General features: G+C 39.0%; 1 protein-coding gene across 1 annotated transcript in view; it reads right to left on the bottom strand.

Annotated features, from left to right (window-relative positions):
- Window positions 1-27,888, bottom strand: part of WDR27 (WD repeat domain 27) — a 134,973-nt gene that overhangs the window by 6,978 nt on the left and 100,107 nt on the right. The window lies entirely within an intron of this gene.

The following is a 27,888-nucleotide window of genomic DNA, read 5'->3' as shown; positions in this document are numbered from 1 at the left end:
CTTGGAGTCACCTTGGTATGGTAAGTTTTGGAGTTTCTTTTGAGACTCATCCAGCAAATTTAACTCATTATCCTTCATTTTTTTTTCCACATAATTTCAGAAATCGGAGATTAAACTAAAGACTTCAACCTTCTCTATGTGATTCAGTGTGTCACAGATTTCTCTTATCCACTCGGGATAACCAAACACAAGATAACCAGTGTGGCTTCAAGTGTAACCTACACACAAGTCAGAACAACCAAATATCATCTTAGCAAGTATTTATTTTGAAAATGAACTTGAAATTAGTCACACAGATAAAATATAGATAGAACTCATCTCTCTCTATTGCCATGCAGCAGTAGCTAGTTTTACGGTTTTCAGCTAATTATGAGAATGCGGAGCAGGGAGGGGAAAGGCACTGCTCAATGGGTTCGAAGAGTGGTACACAAGAACAAACACCATCTTTTATTCCGCATATTAGAGTAGACAAACATTACCCACTGATACAATAAATCTCAATTTCAGGCCACTAGCAACAAACCACATTCCAAATCGGTGCTGTAAATCCTACAGGAGTTTGACCACCGTTTTTATTTTTAAAACCGTAAGCTTTAAATGCCAATGGAAATCTTTACGTGCCAAGACCCTTTAAAAACTTACGAATTTGAATTAACTCAGAACTAAACTTATATCAGAAATAAAATTGTAATTGTCATGATTTTTAACATCAACTAAGTATATATTTGCATTTTTTTTATACGACATACCTATAAATCCTTATACAATATTATAAAACTCCAGGTTCTTCATCGATACTGGTCATACCTAGACTGATACATATTTTAGGAAACGACTCAGATCTCTCTTATAATGGATATAGTCAATGTCTGTAAACAACAGATTTTTGGTTTTACCACCTTTGAATGGATAGATGTAATCTCTGAATTACTAGTGGCACGCTCACAGCTGCCATATAAAACTGTCAGGAAGCAAATGAAATTGATAGGAATACCACTAAACACTAGTGTTTATCAACGACAACAAACCCACCATTACACAAGTACTTACTGGTGCTCTTGAATTTGCATGGTTTGACAGATAGTAACAATCAAGAGGGAAAAGGAGACGTTATGGATCTGACTTTTACTACATTTTTCCTGCTCAGAAAGTGGTGTCTAAAGCAGTGTAGAATTCACCACCTTTACCCCTGAAGACCTACAGCACATCAAGGCTTTTCCAACTGTGGTTTTGTGGTTTAATTCAAGAACAGAAGATGTGTAAGTAGCACTTTGGAAACATTTATTTTCTTGAAAGGTGATTGCTTAATTTGACAGCTACACTCTAAGTGTTCAATCGCTTCGATCATTAAGATAGCTCTGCTATTGCAGAAACGAGAACTGAGGAGGAAATATAAAATACAGGTTAGCAGCTTTTAACCATAATGCCTTGAGGTGTTGCACACGCACACATAATCATGGGGGTAAGTACATGGAGTGTCATGTTTTCAAGAGCTGAGGACTTTTCTGTCTTCAGAGTATCCACAGATGATATGCTCGCATTTTTCTTCTCATTGTGCTCAGTGCATGGATAGGGCAGATCAAGTACATTGCTGTTTCCCTCAAACACAGAATCCACATCTCTGATTTCCAGACAGAAATCACCGAAGAACAGAAAACTGCCAGAAAGTGAATCCAAGCATGTATGAAAAATAAATCCATGTGGCTTACATCAGAAGGGTTGACGCTTTTGGTGGAATTCATCTCACCTACCTTTTAGTGTCTGTAATATCTATATTTGATATGTCTTGCATATCAGAGATGGCTTGTGCATCAAGTCCAGAGGCCACCATGAATAAGACATTAAATCAGTGTTTAAAGTTGTCACTGGTGATGTATATACAGAGGTGTTCGAGGTAAGTCTTGAGCCTTGAAAAGGAGTCTTTTCTAGAATTGGTAAGAAGGATAATTGTAAAGAAAGCCAAATTATTCAACAGATTTAATTTATAACAGGCAAACAATGCCTCAGAGTTGGCAAGCTGGAGCTGTTAGAGAGGCCAAAGAATAAAGACATTTTTCCAGACCACCTATAAGTGAGGAACCCCATCAGAAAACTTATGAATAATGTAACAGATCTACCATGTACAATATTTTCACTAGTCACTCAAGAAAATCAACGAGATACATTTAAAGAAAAAGATAAGTGAATGCAACCTAGAGAGGTCATCTAACTTAGCTTCCTACTGAATCTTCATAGCAAAACCTTACTTTTAAAACCTTCTATTCTTATGTGTCATTTTCTCTCCAAATAAAATATTCAAGAAACACAGGTCTGATAGCACCAGATCTTAATTTTACGGCCTCACCTGGGCTTCTTGTCATCTCAAGTTCTTAAAATTATTAGAACAAATAGATACTATATGAACGTATTTATTTGAAATCTCTGTCTAGACTTCTCAGTGTGTTTATTCAAGTGCTTTTATTTGGAGCAGAAGAATAGATACACTGGAGCAAAGATCCACCTAGCTAGACTCAATCTTGGAGTCTTCTCAGAGCGTGCTATAAACAAATACCTAGGAAAGAGTGAGATACTCCTGCAGCTTGAATGTAAGTGCACCTACATCCAATGTTAGGGAACCTAACGTAGGTCCTAACCTAGTGTTAGGTTAACGGTTGGACTTAATGATCCTAAGGGTCTTTTCTAAGCAAAGTGATTCTATGATTCTATGACTCTGTGACTTCCTGAGCCGGATAAAGTTTCTACATGTTTGGTAGCATAGTCAAGGGTTGACTCTGGTGGCCTCCCTCACCATGAAGTCATTCTTAGCATCCACAGTGTGATCTCTGCATACATCGTGATAACAGCAGGGTAATGGACCTCCTGCCCTCACTGATCTATCCTACCACAGGCAGCGTTGCCATCCTGGTCTTGTTATTTGGATGCAAGTCCGATACTGCATGCTTCTTATACAGGCCTAGAGTTTCAGCCCGTACAGGGCTCCTTATTGTTGAGGTTTATTAATTTGTCTCTCTTCTATGCTGTCTTTAATATAAAGCACACCTTTGCTCCCAGCAAAGTTTAGTCTATGCTCCCCATACATTTTATAACCTTGTACTGGCGCGTCTCACTGATCAGCCTTCTTCCGCCAAATTTGTGAAAAGCCTGACAGATCACGCAGAGCTGACTTCACCCAGCACTGATCGTTCCATTTTCCCATCTTATTTCTTAGCATTCATGCAAATGTATCAGTAGTTCTGTTCTTGGCAGCCTAACTTCTACTTTCTATCTGACTACATCTATGCTCTGCCATATCTATGAGAATACAGCATTTCTGCATCTTGGTCTTTCATAGAAGTGTCATCCTAAACCAAACCTTAAATATTAAAATCTTAGTTTCCTTATAACTCAGATTAAGTTCATCTCTTCTGGACAGATGTTCCTGGAACCTCCTGGGCAGTTTCCCTACGGTATCACTCTTTTAAAGGTATTACCCATTTCAGCACCTGTCCTTGCTGTCAGCTTTTAGTATTATTTATGTGCTCAAAAAAAAGCAAAATTCTCATCTATATTTAATGTGACATTTTTATAGGCAAGTAAAACCAGGAATTCTCAGTCAGTCTTTTTATGTGTGACATTGACTTGACCAAAATATAATATGTGAAGCAATCTTAAATCTATATTATTGCTCCTATATAACATTCAGAAATCTTTTTTGTTTAAATCTGATGTTGATGAAGGAAACCTGAAGGAATAAGCTACCCCAAATAACTACAGACTCCTGTAATGGATCTAATTTGTCATTGCCTTCTCAAATATAGATAAAAATCTGCACAAGTACATAAAAACCCACATTCAGCAAGACAGTAAAAAACAAATTAAACACCCTCATCTCAAAGAATATAATCCACTTCGTATTTTTCTGCCTCTAGAGCTAATGAAGAAACAAATACATGACAGAAAGTAGTTATCATGCTTATACCACTACTGGAAGATAGGTCAACACCACAGCAATGCAAAGGCTCTGAGGACAGATGATGCAGAACAGGATTTTATGGAAAGCTCTGCCCATTCTCCACCTTTAAGATATAAACCAATGCTTGTTAAGTCCAGCAAGAGAGTTACTTCTCACTTCAAGGGGCACTGAATCAGATCTTAATGTAAAAAAGCCAATAACTGGAACAACAATTTAGAGTTACTCTTTGCCACTCACAGCGATCAAAGATCTAGTTTCACTGCTTGCTATCACATGATTAATGACAACTGAAATCCCGTTTTTCTTTCAACAGACCATATTCAGTATTTCCATTCCAGAAAGCATGCCATTTTGGCAGTAGACCCTCATGTGTGCAGAGCACTAGGACAAAATAGTGGTAAATGTCCCTTACACAACTAATTACAGATCAGTATATCGAATCCCAGCTGCGAAAATACAAATGAAAGGAGACAACTTAAAAAATAACTGAACATAAAAATTAGTCAGACTTAATAAAAGGATGGCGTGAGCAGTGGCGACACTGAACGATGGTTCAATAAACACAACATTCGTGTTTTAAGCACTCTCCTGTACGAAGTGTTGTTTGACGGGAGAACTACGGGGAGAGTGTCTCATGCAAAATTTGTATCACGAACCTAAAGAAGTTATTTTTTTGCTTTCCTTAGTGCAAACTCTGCTCACTACAGATGTTCTCTTTCTCCAGACTTCTATTTTTTAATGAAATCATTATATTGGCTTGGGCTTTATGACATCATACCTGTTTTTATATAAAAAACTATTATTATTTTTGTAACTGATTCCACAGCAAGCAGAAAGCTAAAGTGTAAAAGAATTATTACTTCAAAACCCCAAACATCTTAGCAATAAAAAAGCGAACTTTAGGAAAGGGCTCGTTAGGTACAACTGCTTTTTCGTACAATCTTTTAGTTATTAAATTTGGTTCCAGCATGAAGTTCTCTCCCAACTGACACCCCATCCCAGTGGTCTAACACCTCAGGGGACTGCTCGAAGAATGCATGGAGCCTGGCACTTTGAAGGAGCTAATTCCGTTTCAGGTTAGGATGTATCAAACACAGTGTACCACCCGTATCGAAACGGCTTGGGGACTCACTTGGCCAACGGGAATGTGCCGGTACTGTGTAGAGCAAAATCACAAATGGGAATACTGAGGAAATAGGTGTGAGATTAGAGGATGAACTTTTCTCTCCCAGAAATGATACACCCAGGCCAGAGTCAAGGTGTCGAAGCACAGCAATAAAGGGAAGTGCAGTTCATTACTCTGTATGCTTTGTAGTTAAAAGGGGAAGTTCTTTACAGTCCACATCTCTTGTAAGAAGAGAACACCGCACTCTACCTCCTATGCTACAGAGGTATTTAAGTTTTACGTATTATCATTTTAGACATGCAGCTTAGTCCCTTGAGTTGGAATTGCAGACACCATTGTTAAACAATTTTCAGTACAAAAATACACATTTTTGATTTGTCATTGGTGTAGTTACAAGGCAACAGCAATGGAAGTAGGTAAATACACTATAAATCAATTCTTGAAGTAGCCTTCGATCAGAATTATCCAGTCCTTCCAAACGCACATCTCAGCTTTTTCTATTTTAATTAAAATCAAACGTTGATGTATCAGTCAGTTTAACTATCAGAAAGAAAAAATACTTGTCTGGTCAATTTCCTTCAGTTTATTTAGATCCAGAGGAAAATAATAGGGGGGGAAATCTAGAGTTGATAGGGATTGATGGAGGACAAAAAAAAAAAGTCGGTATTTCCAGTTTTGTGAATACAATTTGAAATTGATCTTACATAAACGTAATGAGGGATCAAAGACAAAAAGAATAGATTCAGTTGCCTGCTGCACATTTGCTCAAAAGGCCATCATGGTAAGGGTCTTACTGCATGTCTCAGGTTTCAAATGAAGAAACTACAGACATAAAGGTTCAATAAGGAAGAACTAGAAGGAAAAAAAAAAACAACCAAACAGGAAAGTGGAAGAACTTATTTAATCTTTTCCTGGGTTAAGGGATAGAGAAGAGGAATGAAACACAATAAATGTTGACGAAAGCAATCAAGCTAAAAAAAAAAAAAGAGAAGGCATTTCAAAACAAGAGTGAGGCGTTTACGTCTAATCCATGCAGACATCTGAGGTTCTGCCAAACTGTTACTGCTTTCCAATGCATTCAGCCTTATTTAAACTTCTAAACAGGCCCTCATATCTAAGGCAGTGATTTTATCCCTTAGTATAATACAGGCAAAACTCCAGTTGACCTCCTGGGGCCAGGACTGTAATTAAGAACTTACTGTCCATATATGTAAGACACTTCATCAGTTGTTCTGACTTCCTTTGCAAGACTACAGATGTACAGAAAGCCAACAGTAACTTCAGAGGACGTAATTATATAAATATACTTCCGCTAGACTACTTAGACTAATTAGCAAGTTTCCTGTCAAATTAATATATATAATGTTCCCAAGAGAACAGACTTTGAGAAGAAAGCAAAAAGGAGTGAAGAGTGAATCAACACAGTAAGCACTGTGCACACAGTTTACAAACAAAAATGCTAAGAGAAAAAAGAAAGAAAAAGAGATCCAAGAACCGCAGGAAAGCATGGTACTAGAAGCCATAGTTCAGAACAATTTTGTACTACGAAACAAGGTGAAAATGTAGGGGTCACAGTGCACCGGGAGAAAAGAAAAACAAAAAGAAGTAAACCAAAATATTTGTTTCTCTGTAAGCACACAAATGAACCGACAACAAGTCTAAGCGTAAAAACCAATATACAGCAGAGATATAAACCATGCCCTTGTCCCAAGAAGGAGGGGGATATTTGTGCCCTTTCTGGCTATGACCTAGGTTACAAAGCCGCTGCCTTCAAGTGCCATCAGAACACCCACCCACTGTGTGAACACCCCTACGTGCTCCCAGTGCACAAAAGGCAACGTACCGTGAACATTTCCTCTTCTACTAGGACCTTGCTTTAATCCCCCATTGGTAAAATCATGCCGTACATTAACAACGCACGTTTATATGGGCATAGATGCACGAGTTCATGTCCATGCACATATATAAAGTTTAGTTTTACTTCAAACTTCAGAGGCTGGTTACGTGCTGGTTGTGCTTCAGATAAAGAACACCTCAGAGCCTTTCCTTCTGACCCCACAAAGGTTCAGAAACCTGCATTTGAACAAGGGTGCGATGTTAGTAGTACCATGTCTTTATAAGTACACATCAATTAACATAAAACCACACAACACAATGTAAAATGCAGCTGGTTTTCCTCAGCATATTATGCTGAGGGAATTAAAGGTGTATTACTTTACTGGTTCATGTACATAAAAGCAGAATGATTACATCTTTTCGTTGTTAGAATAATATCACCTAAATCTATACTATTTGTTTGGAATTTACAGTACGTAAACAGCCCGCGAGCAGCCATATCTGAGTTTTCCTTTGAGAGGTCATACTCGGAGTCAGCGCTTCTTTGCTTTCCGATAAAGAGCTGAAGAATGTCCCTGTCCCTGGAGGACACCCTGATCCCACTGGAATCAAAAGGAAAGTCACCAGCAACTACAAAAAGCTGGGATTAATCTCTCAGGGTTCGTGGTTTGCACCACCACCAAAGATTACCACTTCTCCTTCAGGTATCCGGATCAATTGCTACATCTGTTCTGCAGTCACAAAAAGAGACTTACAAAGCATTACCTTTGCTTAAAAATCTTGAGGATATTGAAATGTGGAGTAGGAACGCCACAAAAATATCTTCAATCGGAAGAACAATGAGAGACTGGTTTCCATGTTGTAACTCCAAATTTCCTTTGTTTTGACTGATATCATAGTCGGTTACACCTCAGTTGCAAATGATCCTTCTACCACAAAATTTGGCCGTGCAATTAATTCTCAAGATAGTGACCTCAGAAAATGTATGCACCTCAGAATGGACTCCATGAGAGCAACAGGATGAGTAGGGAGCTGGATGTCTTAACTTCTGCCCTTTCCAGGGTTCAGTGCCTTGCCATGGACTACGCAGTGGGAAGATCACTCAGGATTCACGGGCGGCGTTGCTGTAACTCTTGGCTGGCCACCGTGATCCACGAAGGGTTTTTTTCAGCTTCAGAATATTTCATTCAGTATTCATTTCATATATATAAATAATTCAAACAGCCAGCTCTTCTAGACAAGGACTACCATGGTTTGGGGTACTATCAAAGCACTGATACTGCATAAGAGAAACCGATGTTAGGAAGAGAACCTCCAGTATATGTTACAGCCTGCGGCTGCAGCTGCGGGCACAGCAGTTGTCACTCATTTCCAGATGAACCAGATAATAACCTGCACTGCCATTTCCCCACAAAGCGGGTATAGAACATGGAATGCAAAGAATATCTGAGATCAAGAACTGTTGATCTGTTTCATATATTATCAAGATCCGTGTCTGTCCCTACACCTCAGATTAGAAGTCTGTTCCAGGATTCCACTCATTTGATTTTGAGGCAGGAAACTAAGAGTTTTTAAGTTTTTCCACGATTGCTGTTTCTAAGGAATCCTTTTTGAAAGTTTCATGGCTGGACTAAGAATTCTACTAAGGATTCCACATGTTCCGGATTCCACATGTTCCACATTCCACAGTATGCCGCAGTTCCATGCAATTCTCCTTTCATCATAGTCCCCCAGCTCAAGTTCTCCGCAGCAGACACAAATCTGCACAAAGCAGAGGACAGCTGCTCATCCGGCTGCTAATTTTTTCAGCCACGTATCCACATGTGTCTCTTACCTCTCCCACTTTAAATGTGGAGCACTGTAATAAAGGGTTTGTCATCATTACAGTGTGTTTGAGGCAATCTTGAAGCGGTTAGGTTCCCCTCAGTCTGTGGGGTCTCCATCCTTGGAGATATTAAAAAACTGACTGGACATTGTCCTGAGCACCCTGCTTGAGCAGGAGGGTTGGACTAGATGACCTCCAGATGTCTCTTCCAACCTCAACCCTTCTGCGATTCTGTGATTCAACAATTCTGTGACGCTGTGACACCAGAATGGTAAAGCAGGGATCTGAAGATACTACATGATGAACAGCAACACAGAGTGCAATGAAGTCGAGTACATTATTGGCCTCGATCATCATTATATGACAATGAAGGGTGCCAAGGTTAGCCAAACTCTTGGGTACATTAAAGCAAAATTTAATTAAATTCAAAAGAATGAAAATATGTAATTAGTGGTAAGAAAATATCTAATAAACCATTTTTTAATGTAGAAAACTTACTATAGTCTTACAATAGCAATTTCTGAAAGTCTGCAAAACACACTTAGAGCTCACATGGCTGGACAAATGATCAGGAATGGTTTTCCAGATCATTTGCTTTAATGATGGGTTTGAAACAACTTAAATGTAATCTCAGACATTCTTCAAAAGACTGCCTTAATCTCTGAGGCTGCTAATGTTTGCATGACATCATTGTCATCACAATCCTCTCTCTTCGCTCAGTAACGAGAAAAACTGAGGGAAACATGAAAAAGAGTTTTTACCAGCGTCCTGCTCAGGTGTATAATTTCGAATTCCACTTCAAAATCTGGACATCAGCTCACAGCAGAATACACTAAAGCCCCCAAATTCTTCCATGCAAACCTAGCCACGCAAGCGTAGCCAGGCACTCCCCTTAAAGCAGTTGTTTTATACCCCTGCTTATCCTTCATGCACCAGAGGAATGGATTTTTCTTCCTAAAACTGAAGCACATATTAGAACTTAACAGGCTCACATTTCTTCTTTTACTTTTTCCACATTCAAGTGCCTGAACATGTTTACTTAGAGTGTATTGCTTTTTCCTTTTTTTTCTCAAAACCCTGACATTCTTGTACAACTTCTGCATTTAAAAGAGTAACTTCGTCGTGAAATAATGCATCACAAGAGAAAGACAACTGTCATGAGAATAAACCTTCTGTATGAAGAAACGTCTAGAACTTTTTGCATTCAACATCTAAAACAAAATAGAAAAGTAAATGGAAGTTTTCAATATGATTAATTTTGGGCAGTGTTGTTTCTATCCCCGTATGGTATTTACAATATTTCTCCAACTGGCATAAAGTTCATCTGTTACAAAAACTATGAGAAAGAGCAACTATTTTTTTTAAAAAAGTAGGTGTTAACTACTGATGGCATAGGTACGAAGCAACATAATGAAGTCATTTGTGCCTGGCAGATCTAGACCCAGCTGAATAAGTGCAAGTGGATGTATTTCTTCAGGGTGCCTACACATGCAGTTCGAATTGTCACCATAGTTCAAAAGGTTTTAAAAGACACAAAGACTTCTTATTGATAGAAAATCAACATTCTCTCAGATTAGTTGTCTAAAAGAAAGGGGTATCAAAGCAAACACATCACTAAGACATTTAGCAGTCACCACCATGACAGGAGGCGTCCTACATTTTGTCAGGTTTTAGTTTACTTCTGGGTTAACAATTTAAATAAAGAAAATTAACAGTGATTAGTTTGTAATCTTCTTATATGTTCATACCAAAAATTTTCTGAGATGTAGTAAGTCTATTTAAATACATAATTTATACTAAAAATAACACCAATTTGATTTTTAAAGAACATTATATTAATGGAAATGTTAACCTCAGGCCTGCCCTGCCCCTGCAAAATATAGTATGATCTTTTTATGTAGGTTAAACTTACTAAAGCCTCTTAATATTTGCTAAGGACTTCTAGGCAGACAAAGTAATAGACATGAAATCCAAAATTTATTCAAGTGAAAGTACAATGATTAAATAAAAAAATTCCAAGGTGGCCTAGAACGGTAGACAAGAAGGAAATGTATATTTGCATCTTCCATAAGCATAAGTATGCAACAAAGTTTAACCTGAGAGTAAAATGTGAATTTATACATGAACTTCAGAATTGTAACCTTCCTGATCAAAGTCATGGAAACGTATTTTCATAAAAAAATCATTGCAGTAGAATTATACTATCACTTTCCAAAAGAAACAGAAGGCCCAGGGAGATTCCGCTGTGTCAAAAATACTTCTAGAAGCAACTATTGAACGCAATTCTTAAGATGGCCCTTGATGGAAAGGAGAAGCCAAATGTGTGTTCCATATATAATGAAGTACAGTTGTTGGCAGTCAAAAACCATAAACCATAACAAGACTTCACCCCATGAAAAAAGTGTCTTCCCACCACTGGGTGACACATGGCAACAGTTTGAACACGAAAAGTCCAGGTAGCTCATTAACGGGGTTGTGAATGTGCCTTTACAGTCTCCCCTGACTATGTTCTCAGAGTCACGGGCTATTGTCACATGGAATCTAACGCACTAAAAAGCACGGACGAGCCCTAAATCTGAGTGATTTCCTGCCTTTAAAAATGGGCAAGCCCACTTGTCAAAGAATGGAAGATGACTTTTTACAGTGCAGGCAGCTACAAAGCAGCTGCAAGGCTCTATCGCAGGATCAGCCACATGGCAGGAATTTTCCATTCACGACCATGACAGTTTGTAGAACCGTCTCGAGGAGAGGGAACATTCATTGCACTTTTGCCATTCTACAGGTGATTACTCTAAAATTTTACAAATATATTTTGAGACGCTCGTTGTTGAAATTAGTATTTATACGAAGCATTTTGGGATGCAGAGTTTTCCTGGCAAAATAGAGCATCACATATCAAATGAAAAGAAAACCTGCGGGCACATGAATGTAGATCATTCTTGTTAAGTGGAATTTCTCAAAGAGTACAAGTGCCATTTATCTGAAGTCAGCAAAGGCTGCCTCTGGCTTTGCTGATCGAGTGCAAAGTACGCATTTAGCTGTAAAACTAGACTATACGATGAAAGCTCAGACTAATGATTCACAAGTAATCTGAAAATTGTGCACACCAGGGTGCAATGATTCATCTTGCCGACAGGCATTTTCTACATGTCTGTTATCCTGCAAAAGCTCAGGTCACGGTGCCTCCCTGGCTATCACTGGTATGCGAAGAGGACAAGATCGCTTGCAAGGCTGTGCAATGAACTGCCGATGGACTCGGTCTGCCATGGAGTAGGCACATCTTCTCTCTTGTATTGTGCTGGTGTCCCAGCTAGTGCATTTTCTGGGACCACACATGGCTCTCTTCCTGAACAGCAACAAAAAGAGAGGAAATGGCCTCAAGCTGCACCAGGGGAAGTTTAGGTTGGATATTAGGAAAAACTTCTTCACCGAAAGGGTTGTCAGGCCCTGGCACAGGCTGCCCAGGGAGGAGGTGGAGTCTCCATCCCTGGAGGTATTTAAAAGAAGGGTGGACGTGGTGCTTGAGGATATGGTTTAGTGGCGGGCTTGGCAGTGATGGATTAGCGGTTGGACTCGATGATCTGAAGGGTCTTTTCCAACCTTAACGATTCTATGATTCTACGAAAAAGCAGTTCCATTCTCCAGACCTACCCTCATGGAACCCTGCCCGCCACCAGCTCGTGACTGTCTTCAAGCCTGAACTAAACTAGTTAGATCAGGAGATAGGTCTAAACCCCCATTTCAATACCACTGTCTGGACTCAAGCTGCTTTCATTTTCAGCAGGAAAAACAAACCTTCATGACCAAGTGGAAAAAACCAGCCTCTTAGTGCCTTTGTTATCCAATTTGAAAACAGGGATAAGACAACTTTCCTACCACTTAAGGCTGGTGTGAAGGCAGGTAGGATGAAAAAACTAATATACCACTCAAGATACTATAAGCAAGAAAGAGGGAGAATTTGTGTTATATAGGTCAAGATATTTTTAAAAGTATTGTTTTCTTCAGCTTATAAATATATTCCTAGTTACTTAATATAATAAAAACTTTAGTCCTGTGTTTTGATGGAATTTAATTTTAAAAAGAATTTTCTAAGATGATTGCAATCTTGTGCAGATTCACCTTTTAATCTTTTAAATCTATTCTGTGTCAGCGATACTTAAATATAACGTCTCTTTAATAGTCTCCTGTTCCTGTGCAAAATACAGATGAGGGTGTACATACTTTTGTCTTTGTAACCTTGCACTGTTACTAAGAGTGGGTCATCACATCTGGAATACTCTTCACTTCTTCCCCCACAAAAGAAAGCAAGAATAGAAGGAGAGCACGAACCGATTTTCCTTTTCGCTTTACATTTTAACTTTGTTAAATGAGGAAGTTTAATGTTTCTAGTAGCTGAAATGAACCCATCAAAGGTGCAATTTTCAGATTCCTCACCATTGTAATTTGCCTATGAAACAGTCAGCTCTACATGTGGAATTACTTATTTCATAATATGAAGATTATTTATACACGAATTATTTAATGTTTTTTGCTGCCATTTGGCAAATAAGGACTATATTTTGGGTTCCTACAAATGATACACTTTGCTGTTTTAGTTCCTCATTAACCTGATACCTTCTGGACAGCACATATAACATAAATATATCACACTGGAAAACTGCAATGATTGTATCTGAAGTCATGCACTTTGAAAAGGGATCATATGTGTGGGGGAGAGGGAAGAGGGGTATGACGAGAAGGCATACTATGTTCTGAGTTTATAAACTGCCCAGAAATAAAATTCTCAGAACAGAAGATTGCTACTCGGTTGACACATTCCTCAGATGTGACTTCAGTGCACTCAGTGCTGGAGATCCCAGCGCTCAGCACACGAAGAAACAAATGACTTGCCAGACTATTAGGAACAAATAGCTTTCACTAGCCAGGCACTAGATCAACAGTCATAAAGGATATCTGAACCAACTTCCATGGCCAAAGCCCAGGGACTTAAAATGCAAGCATTTACAGAAGTATCACTAAGGCAAAGACTCATATATCAAATATGTTATTCTGCAAGAGAAAATAAAATACTTTTTGTAGGGCATATTTCATTTTTAAGAGAAAATTTTGCAGGTATACTATAGTTGGGAAAATCCATTATTTGATACAGGAAGCTAAAATCTTAGCATATATAAACCCTCTGGAGTAAAAAAAAAAGTTATATAAACGATCTGTTTGGTTCTTTACACACATTATTAAATCTCTGTAATTTTCTACAGTTTCCTGTTCTTTTCAAACTAAGGTGTTACAGACTCACTGGATTATATTTTTCTTTTCTACTTTAATGTAGTTTCCGTTAACAATGACTTTTCTATCTTGTACTAATGAGGGAAATACAATATTATTGATGTGAACATCATGTAAAATATCTTTAGGTAAAAATGCAAAATAGAATTTTAAAAATATTTTGATTTATGTTCTCTATAATTTCATTGGCAAATACTCGGATTCCTACATATGCTTTTGACTATAATCCTATAAAATATGAAAGCCCCTAAATATGCACCACAGTAACCATTCTCTATAGCTAGCAAGTGACATGGTGAACACACAATATGAAAAACATTTTCATTTTCAGAGCACTGAATATTTACCAAGTCCTGTTACCTTTTCAGAATTGTAAATATGGAGAATTATTCTGCAGGAAAAAAAATGCAATGCCACATTGCAATTTGCAAGAAAAAAAAATTACTTAATACAATATACACGCACAAAATACTCAGAACGCTAACAGAAGGCTAACCAGAGTTAGCTTCCTGGAATTTCTTAGCTCACAAAAGAAAAACAGAAGAGAAATTAGATTAATAGCTTTCTTAAAATGTGATTTCTTAAGTGCACGATTCGTACAGCCAGATGAGGAGTTTAAATGTAGCATGTCAGGTAACAAGCTCATTCAGCGTGCTGTACCCCAACTATACAGGTAAAAACATTTGCATTAAGTAACTCGGGGGGGGGGGGGGGGGGGGCGGTTAGAAGTACACATATTAAATTTAAACCCAAGTTTTAAAACAACTGTAAGTCTTACAAGAAGTCTGCTACTTATATTATAGTAGAAACAAAACCAAAGAACTTCAAGGGATGAAATTCAGGGCATGCCTATACTATGACATGGGCCGTGGTGCTGCTATCCCTGAGTCAGCACAGGGTCGAGGCAGTATGTTCACACGGTTTAACACAGCACTACGCGGTCTCACTTCTGTGAGCTCACAGGCAGCGTAGCCGTGTTAGTTTGGTCCCACCTTCCAGTGAGGGAGGCTGACAAGAGTTATTAGCTCATCTACAGCGCTGGAATAAAACAGCTCAGCTGCCCCAGGCCACAAACTGGCTTGCCGGTGCTCCACTGATGAGTTTGGTGTGAATAAAGTAGGGCTGGAGTCTTCACGCTCACCGACATAAATATGTCCTTGCTGCTATAAGGACTTCAGTCTTTCCCGATAAAGGAGGCCATTTCTCAATAATGCTAAAGTGGAGCAGTCTGCACAGACAATCACAGTCTCTGCACACACATTCAGGCGAGCATCTCACACCAGGGATATCCATAAGGTTTGCACTCCCCTGTCCCCTATCCCGCTGTCCGAACATGGCATAAAAGCTGTAGAGAGTGCCCCACCCTTTTGGGTACAAACCCAACCTCTCCCTTTGAAAAAGGACTTCAAACCAAAGGGAAGGGATGCAGCTGTGAATATGCACAGCACTTTTCTCAGAACCCCCCTGCTTTTAAAGAAACGATCTTTTCCTTCAGGTGGTTACCCCTGCACACGCGTGCTCTGGGTGACCCCAAGCAGTATCGCTCCTAGCCTAACTGGTTACTCTCAAACTCAGAAGATACTAGGAGGCCATATTCACTTTAGCAGTGGCATAATTCATAATAAAAGCATGGGTCAATCTTCAGGCGGCAAGTGCGCACATCACTAGCTTAGAAAGGTTTCTGGAATTTTCTTGGGGGTCCCTTTGGCTTCAGCTGACATCTTACTGCTGATAATTCCCTCCCAGACCTTCACAGCAGATACACACAAAGCTGGCACTACTTTGGAGAGGAACTCAGTGAACGCCTTATAGATATAAGGAAAACAAAAATGATATGCAGTAGTTCTTTTAAAAAAGTCGGAATCTATATATTTTTCCAGGGAAGACAATTGTTACCAAAAGGTCATTTTCATTAAAAGGTGAAGATACTAGGCTACAGACATAAAGGTTCACAGCAAGTGATATCCCTTTCTGTGATATGGTTTCTAGAAGGAGAACATTGCAACTGCTCAAAGAAGTTAAGGGTGTCAGCATATGAAAAAATTAAATACTCTTCCACAAAAGTACCGAGCAGAGGCTGATGCTAAGTGCATCTTCATACAGTTCACAGAATACCTCCTGCCAAAGGGGGAAAAAATGGGTCTTGTGGGATCGAAAGGGATCTGATTACCTTCATCATTAGAATGCCAGTCCACTTCACTACATATTTGCAGGTTCCTGTCCCTTATTAATTATGTGCCAAGTAAACCCACAGAGTCATACAATATTCCTGTAGTCTGGAGCAGATTTATAACGTTTGTGTGGGAGCTTCATTCCAAGCCGCTAGACAAGTCTGTCCCCAAAGTGACAGACTGCACTGGCAAGCAAAGTAGGTCCTGAAATCATGAGTTATTGCTACCATGCATGTGAAGTAATTTTCTTGGAAAGACGCAGCGTGGCTTTCCTCTGTATTGAGAGGAAAACAGTTTCACACAGAATCACAGAATCCCAGAATCCCAGGTTGGAAGGGACCTCAGGGACCATCTAGTCCAACCTTTCTGGGAAGAGCCCAGCCTAGACAAGATGGCCCAGCGCCCTGTCCAGCCGACTCTTGAAGGTGTCCAACGTGGCCGAGCCAACCCCTTCCCTGGGGAGATTATTCCAATGGTGACTGTCCTCACTGTGAAAAATGTCCCCCTCGTGTCCAATCGGAATCTCCCCAAGAGCAACTTGTGTCCATCCCCCCTTGTCCTCGCCATGGGACTCCTTGTTTGAAAAAGCAGAAACAAAAGGACATGTATTAGAGCCCCAGCTAAAGACAAAAGATAGACGCAACAGGGCTCTCTAGACAAGTCCTGGAGCAGAAGAGCTGGCATCCTCCTGTAGGCAGTCCTATTGGCAGAAGAGCTAGCAACAGAGGGACCCTGGGAAAAGGTCGATTATGGGGTCAAGCCCCGGATGGCAGCAGAAGTTCCAGCCATTAAGCCAATAGCACAGCCTGAGGCCACTGCAGGCTCGGGCCGTTTCAGGAGAAGCAGAGCTCTGTGCTTTTTCTTTCCTCTATACTCGCCTGAATGGTTCACGTGGAACACACAGAAGGACCAGTTTTTGACCCAAGCTCTTCCTGAGTTCCTTGTGTAGTACACCAGCCGTGCAGAAAGTGAGAATGCCCGTCTTTACAAGGCCTGGACCAACAAAAATCCTTGAAATCTAGAACAAAATTCTCTACTGAAAACACCCAAATTTTTCCTGTTTGCTGCTGAGGTTTGCAGGTCAGGTTTTAATTTTATCCCTGCACATATAACTCTGTCAAGTTAATCAGCAGGTGCCTAGGTGTGCATGAAAACTTACGGAAATAAGCCCCACTGCACCTGTGTGGGATACATAGGAAATAATTACAAGGATCTTTCTTCACACTTTCAAGATTGTAAATTTTCTTGAATAAGTTCTGAAAAAACCCTGTAGTATAAGCACCTTTTCACAAAGAAGTGCGTTATTTTGTGTATTTGAATTCCCCATTGATTATGCTATATAACATCATGACTGTGGCTCTGGGTACTACTCTAGTAGGCTTTGCTCTGTTCATTAGAATTTCATGACAGCCTCTGGACATAACATTGCTCCAAATGAAACAGATGGCTGCTTCCACTAACGTCAATAAGAGAAAGGTCTATAGTTTCGATCCTGTACAAAACATGAAAGCGCCCTTGCCTATGTTTTGAAATCACTGTAAAATGATTTTACATCTTTTTTACATTTTTTACATTTACATTTTACATTTTTTACATTTTACATGATTTTACATGATTTTACAGCTACATGATTAACCTTTAAACAAAGACCTGCATTTAGAAAGAGATCCTGTCTCCAAATATCAAGACTTTTCACTATACGTACTGTATAATGTCCTATTTAGGCCAATCAAATCCCAAGCTGTTGGCCTGGAAAGCTGACTCCACAGCCAAATAAAACAGCGCTGTGGATCTGCTATAAACATTTGATGAAAATTTGTCAAACCCAGAGTTTTCAATCCTGTGAGTATATTTTATATTCTAAAGGGCTGAAATTCCTTGTATAATTAAATAAGCTGTTTTCCAGTTCTTCTCTAAATTTTAACATGTATTAGAAAATGGCTCGGGTGTAAATTCATAATATGGTATTTCTTTTAAAATTAGAATACTTACTAAAACAATTTCCTTCCTAGAACTCTGGGATTTAAACCTATATTTTTCAAGTTATAATTCTGGAAAATTGGATCTACTCACAAAAGTATGTTTGACACAACCACTACTGTTAGTCCATCCTTGTGCACAGCGATCCAGAAAATCCTTCGCATTTCTTATGCAAACAGTAACGTGAGAATCCACCGTTCCATAACACAAACATTCTTCCATCTGGCTACTAGAACAAAATTAATATTTTTTTAATTATTACTATTCTTGGTGAAATGTGTTTAATTTCTCATGTCATTGAGTTGCAAATACAAGGCATACCTCTTTTTTTATTCACCTCATATTTACTGTTCTGTTTTACTATTTTTTCATTACCCTTCCATGTTTTAAGAACTTTTCACCTTCTAAAATAAATACCAGTCCTACCCTTTCTTGCACTTTAAAGCTTTGCACTGAAATTGTGTGTGAATACACAATTGTTCTTTGTTTCTTTCTTTCCTTCCAGATTCTGTTCTACTTCTGTTTCTTTTTTGTTACATTTGGTGACTTTAATTGTATAGAATTATTTTACATAATGTCTCAGTACCCTGGCATGCTACCTTGCTAATACTTCTTTTGAAGAATAATTTTAAGTCAAATCACTGTCAAATATATTCCAATATATTACAAAGAACAAACCTGTGATCTAGATACATTTTTCTCTGTATTTTTGCCTAAGATGTCTCCTTTTGTTCAGAGACATACCAGAAACAGGGAGAAACCTTGTTGCGTAGTTACCTAGTAGATGTATTTCCTTCAGGAACAAAAAGATTTTGCAAATGGAAACAAACCTTTTTTTTTTTTTTTTTTTAAGTGCCAATACAAAGTCAAGAACATTAAAACATCAAGGTCTGAAAGGTATGCACAGTGCTAATGCCTCAACTTTCAAGGTACCTTTTGAATAAACACAACCAACCAGATTAATAATATCTTTCCTATATAAGCATAGAGTAGGATGGTGCAATTAGCCTTCTGGGAGTCCGGTATTTCCTATGGGAGAACATAAAGTATAACTATTTCGACACGTAATTATCCAAACATTTACTAATGGGATAAGCTAACACTAGTAAGAATTTTATCCATAAAGCAAATCCTTTCCCTTGGTTCTCATTTCATTTGAAAAAGTCAAAACTTGAAGAAGTTGTAAGGCTGATGAATCACTTTGGAACAGCATATCCTAGAGTTGCCATCACTCCTATCAAGTTTAATCCATAAAGAATATTATATTGTCCTACACAGCTAATAAAGCAAAATTCCCGAGAGGCTCAAACTATCTACATTAAAATTGAGAGAATTGTAGAGACTTTTAAAGAAGATAACTCTACTCCATCCTCTCCCCCAAAAGCATAAGCTTCACAGCACTTTGCATAATGATATATAATACCAAAAAAGATTTAAAAAAAAAAAAACACTTGTAAAGATCTCTGCACATTCCATGAAGGGTTATCTTTTCTACCTTTATGAGGCCAGAGCTCAAAGACAAATTCTACTGAAGATAAAATACGGGTTACCAGGATTTGCAATAGAAAAACCCAGCAAACCCCTGTCCTAACGACAGATAAAGTTTGTTTAGTATATACGGATCCAGAGGCGTCGATCTAACCCAGACCTGGCTAACGGTGCTGCTTCAGTGGAGCACATGAGAACAGCTTTAGCGGTAGGAACTGTCAGCAAGTGTTTCAGTTAAGATTCCGAGAATTCTCTTTCTCTGCTTTTGGTGTGGTTGCTACCTTGGCTAAATAATGCTACCTTCCTAGCATGAAATTTCATGTCTGTAATCCCCACTGCTTCTTTCCCAACTGCCTTTATTTCTCCACAGCATTTTCCAACTTTTGTCTTCCTTTTCCCCTACTGCAATGCTCGCCTGCTTGTCAGTTGAGAAATTCCTCTTCTGTTCTCCTTCCCTTGCCTCAGAGGCCTAGTCTCACACATTAACTTATTTCCTTTATGCTCTCCATTACTTATTAACATATCAATGTCATCTGGCTTTTATTCCTTCCAATGTAAACATTCCTTAGTTTCTGTGTCCTCAGAAGGCCTGCTGTTGTCCACACTTGTTTCTCCAGTTACAGATCTTCTCTCATTTACTTAATAACAAAGAATGTGCTGTTTGCAGTCAGGTTTGGTGGTTTTTTTTTTCCAATCCTCTTCTCTAATGTACCTTTTGCCCTTGAATTTCATTGAAATAATTCCTGACAATCCTTCTAATGATCTGTTCCTAGACATAACTGAGACTAAATGTGTCATCCTTATTTGCTTCCATCTATCAAGCTGCCCTCAATACAGCTGACAATGCTTTTCCTGGAGTCTAGATCTCTCTTGGCTTCCAGGATTCTTCTCTGTCCTGACTATCTTTCTGCTTCATAAATCGGTCCTTCAGAAGAGCATTCTCATTTCCCAGTAGATTCTCTACAACATCTCACAGAGTGTTTTCCCTTTTTTCCCTCTTATTTTTCTCTTCCTTCCCACCTTTACATCTTAACTTCAGATAATGTCGAACTATGATTTCTCTAAGTGTGACTCACAGTTAAACCTCTACTCCTGACGTCTCTCCACACCTCTCTAATAATTCACCATTATGTCAAGTCCAGCAAGATTAGAACAAGGATCTTCACTTTGTCTTTTCCAACCTTAACGATTCTATGGTTCTCTTTCACTGCAATTTTTGCTCAAACCTTCTCCATCATTGTAGATGGCAACTTGTCACTGGGGCAGATCGTCTGCAACTTCAGTTTCCTTCTACATCATCACCTCTAGGCTATGTGTTAGTCCTACAAATTCCTTCTGTTTACCATCTCAAGGATATGGTCTTCCAAATTCATTTAAACAGCTAAAACATTTATCTAAATCTAGGTCTCATCGCAACAATATCCTTTTTGCTCGCCTTGCTAATTGCTTTCATCTTTCCTTTCCTTCACTGTTGTCACCCCTTGATTCAAAACAGTCAGAAACTTTGACCATGCCACCACCCTCCCTTCTTTTTTTCACTGCACCAGACCTAAGCTTTTTGTTTTCTCTACCAAATCTGCGAAGCCTGTTTCCGCATCAAGCTTTGAGCATCTTGCTTACACAGGAGCACAACTCGTCTGCATCAGGCACCTTTGCAATGAATAATTCATCAGCCTGCCCTCCTATTTAGAAGAACAAAACAGTTATTGTGGAATGCTGCCATGTTTATTACTGCTACAGTGATCTATTTTGACATTTGTGGATAGAAATTAATCTAATTGATTAAAAACTAGATTTTAAAAATGGGAAAATCAAAAAGATGATGTTTGAATGCCAAAGAAAACTATCATTGAAAAGATTATACATATAATTGTAATAATCTTTGAGGTTTCCTGTTATGGTAATGTAAAGTAAAAGAAAACATGCATGTAAGGTATACTGTTAATCTTCCAGAGTATCAATTCTTGCAGGTTATTAATAGAAAATGTCAATGTTGGATAAAGTTCTTTCACACAACGACCAAAGACTCCACACAGACTTACAGACACACAGGTCTGGAGAAATTCTTACATGTTTACTCTGAGCAGCATAATGAGGACTCACATGCAAGTTGGAAAAAATGACTGTGATTTAAAAAATGCAGAGACAGACAGCTATTATTCTTTAATATCAAAATTCTTTAAATTGAAAAGATTTACTAGTTTCAAAACATTTAGTCTATAGCTACATTATTATTCTTTATATAACCTTTCAGTTAAAAAAAAAGGCCAGATTACATCAGCTGTAATAATATGCCTTGCATGTCTCCAAAAAAAGAAGCGTAAAATGGGCATTCAACACAAATTGCTAATGTCAACTACAGATTAAGTTCCTTTGGAACTTGCAATATTTAGAGTTCCTTTGGAACTTGGAATATTTAGCTTTGGGCAGGCTGCATGAGCGTCTGATGTGAAATTCCAATGCTCACAGCTGCCCACGCATTGACCATAGAATTCCTCTATAGCACAAAGACAATCTATAACAGGGCAGGGTAAGCAGCCTCTAAATTTTCTTTAACTACACGCTGTGGCAAGAAACTTTCTGAATCAAGCAGACACACAATGGATGCTTATGAAGTAATTTCTTTAAAAACATGTATGCTTTTACCTTGATGGGAACTCTCTGGCTCATCTGTTGGAGGATTAGAAAATTCCCTAGTGCTGGTCCTAGAGATGTACGTCCTTAGTAAATGTCTGGAGTTCAGTCAAAATGGGTAATTCTGTCCACTCTTTTCTTGTGGTTCCCTTTGTTTCCTTTCCTTTGTTACTCCTTCCTTACCTACATTTAATTCACTCTCATTGGCCTACTTCCTTCCCACTTCTCTTCAGCTCCACTGCTGGCTCGGCACCCGTGCAGTTTCTGAAGGGCAGTTCCTTACAGATCAAATGCTACGCAGAAGCCTAGAGATGGTGAGTATATTTCTAGCAATCTCACTGCCCTCTAAAAGCTTTTGATGAGCATGCAGCTATTGACATAACAATTTCCTGAGAACATGGTAACTCATCAATTTTCCATTATTATGATTTTTATATAGAAAGTCATTAAAAACAAACCAGGAAAGATGGAGGTGACAGTTCAGTTTTGTTGCAAATACTTTTATGATTGATCTTGTTCTACCACTTGATATAAGGCAAAGACGAAAGTACAGACTGTTGATAACATCAGGCTACCATTCATTATTCATTATTCATCAGCGGCATCCATTGTCCATTAACATGAGATAGAGATACATGAGCCATTCTGCAGATACTTAGAATCATAGAATCACAGAATCATTAAGGTTGGAAAAGACCTCCAGGATCATCAAGTCCAACCATCAGCCCAACACCACCAGGTCTCCTAAACCGTGCCCTGAAGGGCCACATCTACACAGTTTTTGAACACCTCCAGGGATGGTGACTCCCCCACCTCTCTGGGCAGCCTGTGCCAATGCCTGACTGCTCTTGCACTAAAGACATTTTCCCTCATACCCAACCTAACCCTCCCCTGATGGAACCTGAAGCTGTTTCCTCTCGTCCTGTCACTGGTGACTTGGGAGCAGAGACCGACCCCCCCCTCACTCCAGCCCCTCTCAGGCAGCCGCAGAGAGCGAGAAGGGCTCCCCTCAGCCCCCTCTTCTCCAGGCTAAACCCCCCCAGCTCCCTCAGCCGCCCCCCAGCACACTTGTGCTCCAGACCCTGCCCCAGCCCCGCTGCCCTTCTCTGGACACGCTCCAGCCCCTCAAGGGCCTCCTTGTCCCGAGGGGCCCAACCCTGAGCCCAGCATTCGAGGTGGGGCCTCCCCAGGGCCGAGCACAGGGGCCCCAGCCCTGCCCGGCTCCTGCTGGCCACACCAGTGCTGACACAAGCCCGGGGGCTGTATCTTCATTTTCTGAGTATAAATTTTTAGTATGTTATCTTTTAAAAATCCACTAGTGAACTGGTAAGAGATTTCGTGAACAGTCCTTGAAACTCTTAGAATGCTGCACCTCAGTATCACAGTCAAGATTAATATTGAGCTGACTTTCAGTAGGGACAGTTATGCTCAGGAGCTGCACTGGTAGCTAGGCCAATAAGTACTTTCTTTTCAAACTGTATTCGACAGCATTTGCGATGACTTACAAGAGTAAGACAAAAATGGCATACCATCAGTGCTGAATTCCCAAAGGAAAGCCGTGTTCAAGCCAAGGTTATGCATTGTCCAGCAGAGCTACCAACCACTCAGAGACTCTTTGAAATGACAATGGAGCAGCTCGGATAAAGATGCATGGAAAACAAAAAGTGCTGCCAACAGTTCTGCAAGATTTAATGATCTCCAGCCTGTCCACCTCAGCATGGCATCAAATCATACATAGGATCTAGGTGTGTAGAAACAGTTTTTCAGCTGTACTGACAGGAAAAGATTGCTGCCGAAATGAACTTCCTATTTAGAAATGTTCAAATACATGTAAAAGCACAAATAGGTCATTAATTTGCTTTCATTTTCTGCAATCCTATGAACGATTTCTTTGCCATTACCCGTCAGAATAAAAGGTTTTCGTTTTGCCCAAATAATTAATTAACTTGTTTAAAATACCTGCATTTCTTAACTAGCATGAAGGAGTAAATGTCTTTGACGACAAGTGGCAATATTTATAGCACCACAATTATAAGGAGGCTGTAATGGCAGCCACGAAGGGTTAAAGGTACACAAGTGCATATAGCAAACAACAACTTTCCTGAGGTGTTATGAGGCTAATTTCACCATAGAGCAAGCCAACACTTTCAGGATCTGGTATGGAACCGGACCATTAATAAGCTGTGTAACAGCTTTGTTTCCTCCATACTAGTACTATGGCTCCTACAAATAATGTTAATTTACAAGACTGGATTCCCAACCCTCCTTCACCATCTTCAGTCAGAGACACACATTTTTGCTGAACAAACATTCAAACGCCATGTAAGAACCCTGAACATGCCTGAGTTTGGCAATATTAGTTAGACCTGAAGCTTTCTTGAGAATAAGATGGTAAATTCTAGATTTTCTGATGATCTCTATGAGCGTGTGTACATACAGAAGGTCTGTCTTCTTCATGTGCCAAACAACAGTGATGTGAATTCAGAAATCAGAAAGGGAGAGTTTACTCTTTCATAAACAGTAATATACAGAGGAGTGACCATACCATCCAAGAAATCAACGATGAAATCGATCTGTTGTGAGGCAACAGTTGGTTTCAGATTCACATTAGGAATTTTGGAAACGAAACCAAGAGCCAATTTTTCTGAATTCTTCATCAGGCAGACTTGCAGTAAATTCAAACATATCGTCAAATTTGCACTTGCAAAGTCAACGATTGATGTTGATCTTGGAACAACCTTTCATTTTTGTAGCCTAATTAGCTATGGATTTCTAAACAGCAAATGACAAAAGAAAACAACCCTAATTACAGCTAAAAGAAAGACTTCACTAGGTTTTTTTTCTATTCTTATATTATCAGGGAAGTAGGGGGATAAGAACAGATGGAGACACGTTACAGATTTCAATACCTAAATCTACTAGCTTATATGCTTGCATAACTAACCATGAAATTACCAGTCGCTCATTCCTAACTGACCTTAAGGCCGCTTTGTGTGCCAGAATTAACTAAGGCAGTGTAGCTTATTGTTTCTTTCTCTGTGATCCTTTCTTCTCACAAAATTAAGCAGCATAAAGGCTCACGTCAGGTTTGTCGTACATGTGCAACATGATGCAGTGGAAAACTGCGACTGTCCCTTCTAGTAAACCAATGAAAGGTACTTCGAGAAAATACTAGACCCTTGCTATGATTTTAGCATCTATTTCATGCTGCTGAAGCACTGACATTTTTCAAGACAGACAAGAACAAGCACACAAAAAGCACTCACTTTTTACTTTAAAAATATTGAAACCATTTTTTTACTTGAGAGCTGAGAAGCAAAACATGTGTTAATAATTTGTTGAAAGAGCAAAAAATGTCAGAAATTAATAAACAACTGACATGCTAAAATGAAAACATCCACAAAACTCTAGCATGATTCAACCCTAATAGTTGTTTATAGCAACATGTTTTTTCTGTTTTTTCTTCATTTTGTTTCACTGAACATAATTGCTCTTGCTATTGCAGGATTGGCTTTTATAAAAAGAGGCAGCAAACTACTTTTAATGCAGAATAAACACATGTTACCCAGGCTACTGAAAAGGAAAAAAAAATGGCTATTTTGCTGATTCATCACGGCTAAATTTCACAGTTTACCTTCTGTGACATAAACATGTTAATATAAACCACCAAGAGTGGATAAATGCATTGACATATGGGGAATACATGGAAGGCATTGAAACCATTAGCAACAGCACCCCTGACACTTTAAACGAAAGGAGGTGTACGACTGGAGGTAGTGTCGTTCTTTAGAAACTGTCAACAAAAAGAAACTCTGCTCTAATAACGAGGTAACCGAAATTATTCACTCCCATACGAAGCAAATATAATTCAAATCAACGTTTCCCTACAGCAGTTTGGCACACAAATTCCCTTCATCTTCAAGGTCTGGAAAAATTCTGTGGTTTGGCAAGGGAGCAGCATGGGGGTGCAATTGTATAGAGTGCTATGGAGCAAAACTGTATTCCTTCAGAAGAATGCAACTATACTAATTAATGTAATTTATCTATTTTTAAAGATATTACAAGATGTGTCGTCAGATATCCTGATCTGTCCCTACCTTACCACAATCCAGTAACTATACCTGCCTCTGCGGGTGTAAATTTAGAGTTATGAACTCTGATTTTCCTCACTGAAAAATAAAAATCAATTAACCAAAGTATGCCTTAGAATGAGACTGTGCCCTATGAGACCATCTCATATGGAGTTATTATGTATGCAGAATCTCCTTTTTCAGTGCTGTCTCTCTCCCTCCAAGTGGAGTGAGTGGCTGTCACAAAGTTAGCCGTGCTTAGCAGAATTAAACGGAGAATCCATCGATAAACAGAGAGCACTGCTCTCAGTCTAGCCACAGTGTCTTCCTGACACCGTCCCTCCTAGGAAACTCTTGGACCACCCATGACACATGCTGTTTAAGAGCTATTTGTTATTGATGGACGCTCCCAGACTGCCAACGTATTATGACCACCCATTGTGGGTTTGCTTGAGGAATGCGACTCAGGCCATTCAACAAAAACAGTAAGAGCCTCCATGTGTTGAGCTAAAGGACTAAAAGTTCAAACACTGAATAAAAGATCTAACAAATGACTAAATGATAACTAAATAACTGCCTAAGAGTAGGTTCCAATCCCATCTTCAAAAAGGATCTATAAGCTCTCAGAAGCCTAAATCACTGGAGTGTTTTTATATCCTGCTATTTAGTCCATAAGCCAGCAGCTGTAGCAGATGCCTTACACTCTTATGCGTGAAATCCTGGAAAAGTACAAAAACCTCTGATACATTAATGAGTTGCATGTTCTTGCAATATACTTAGATTTCCAGACTCCAATATTACTATTAATAAAGTGCCACTGTTGTCTTGCGGACATCTCTGTCATGAATATTGCCATATAGCCTACTACCTACACTTCCAAATTCAATTTCCTACAGAATATTATCCCCACCATCCACTGAATAAATCTCAGTCACTTTGATGTTCTCTTAGTTTTAACTGTAGCAGTATTTATTTTTACTTTTAAATGGTTCCAATTTCTTAAGTCTAGAAATTTTTAACTTAGAAGCATAGTGGAAATGAAAATGAAACAAGAGGATGCACAGTGGATATGGTTTGAATATTGTCCATTAACCTGTAACAAGTCTAGCTCTTGGGAAGCCCTTCATTCTAGGTCTCGACTATAACTCTGATGGACCCTTTCATTTGTTCTTTTGAAGTGTGAGGCCGTGCTTTGTGCCCAGCAGTCACAAAAGAGCAAACATTCAATAAATCAAATAATGTCAGAAAAAAGTATGCATAGTTAAGTTGAAAGGCACTTTGCCATCTAGTATATAATATTCTACTAAATTAAAGTAAGTGATTTTCAATACTGCTTTTTATACTCTACTCATTGGCACCACTTCTTTGGAATCGCTGCACATTAAAACTCTGAAAATAACTCAATGGAACAGGAAATGTTTACAGAAGTGGGAGCTTAAAAACTGACTGTTTTTCACTTCAGCCATAAGCACTATGACAGGCTGGCCAGCTGTAGTGATGTCAGTCAAATGGATTCCAGA

This window comes from Phalacrocorax aristotelis, chromosome 3 (assembly GCF_949628215.1).
Source record: "Phalacrocorax aristotelis chromosome 3, bGulAri2.1, whole genome shotgun sequence".
NCBI lineage: Eukaryota > Metazoa > Chordata > Aves > Suliformes > Phalacrocoracidae > Phalacrocorax > Phalacrocorax aristotelis.
Note: the sequence above shows the minus strand (reverse complement) of the source record. Positions and strands in the feature narration are given on the sequence as shown.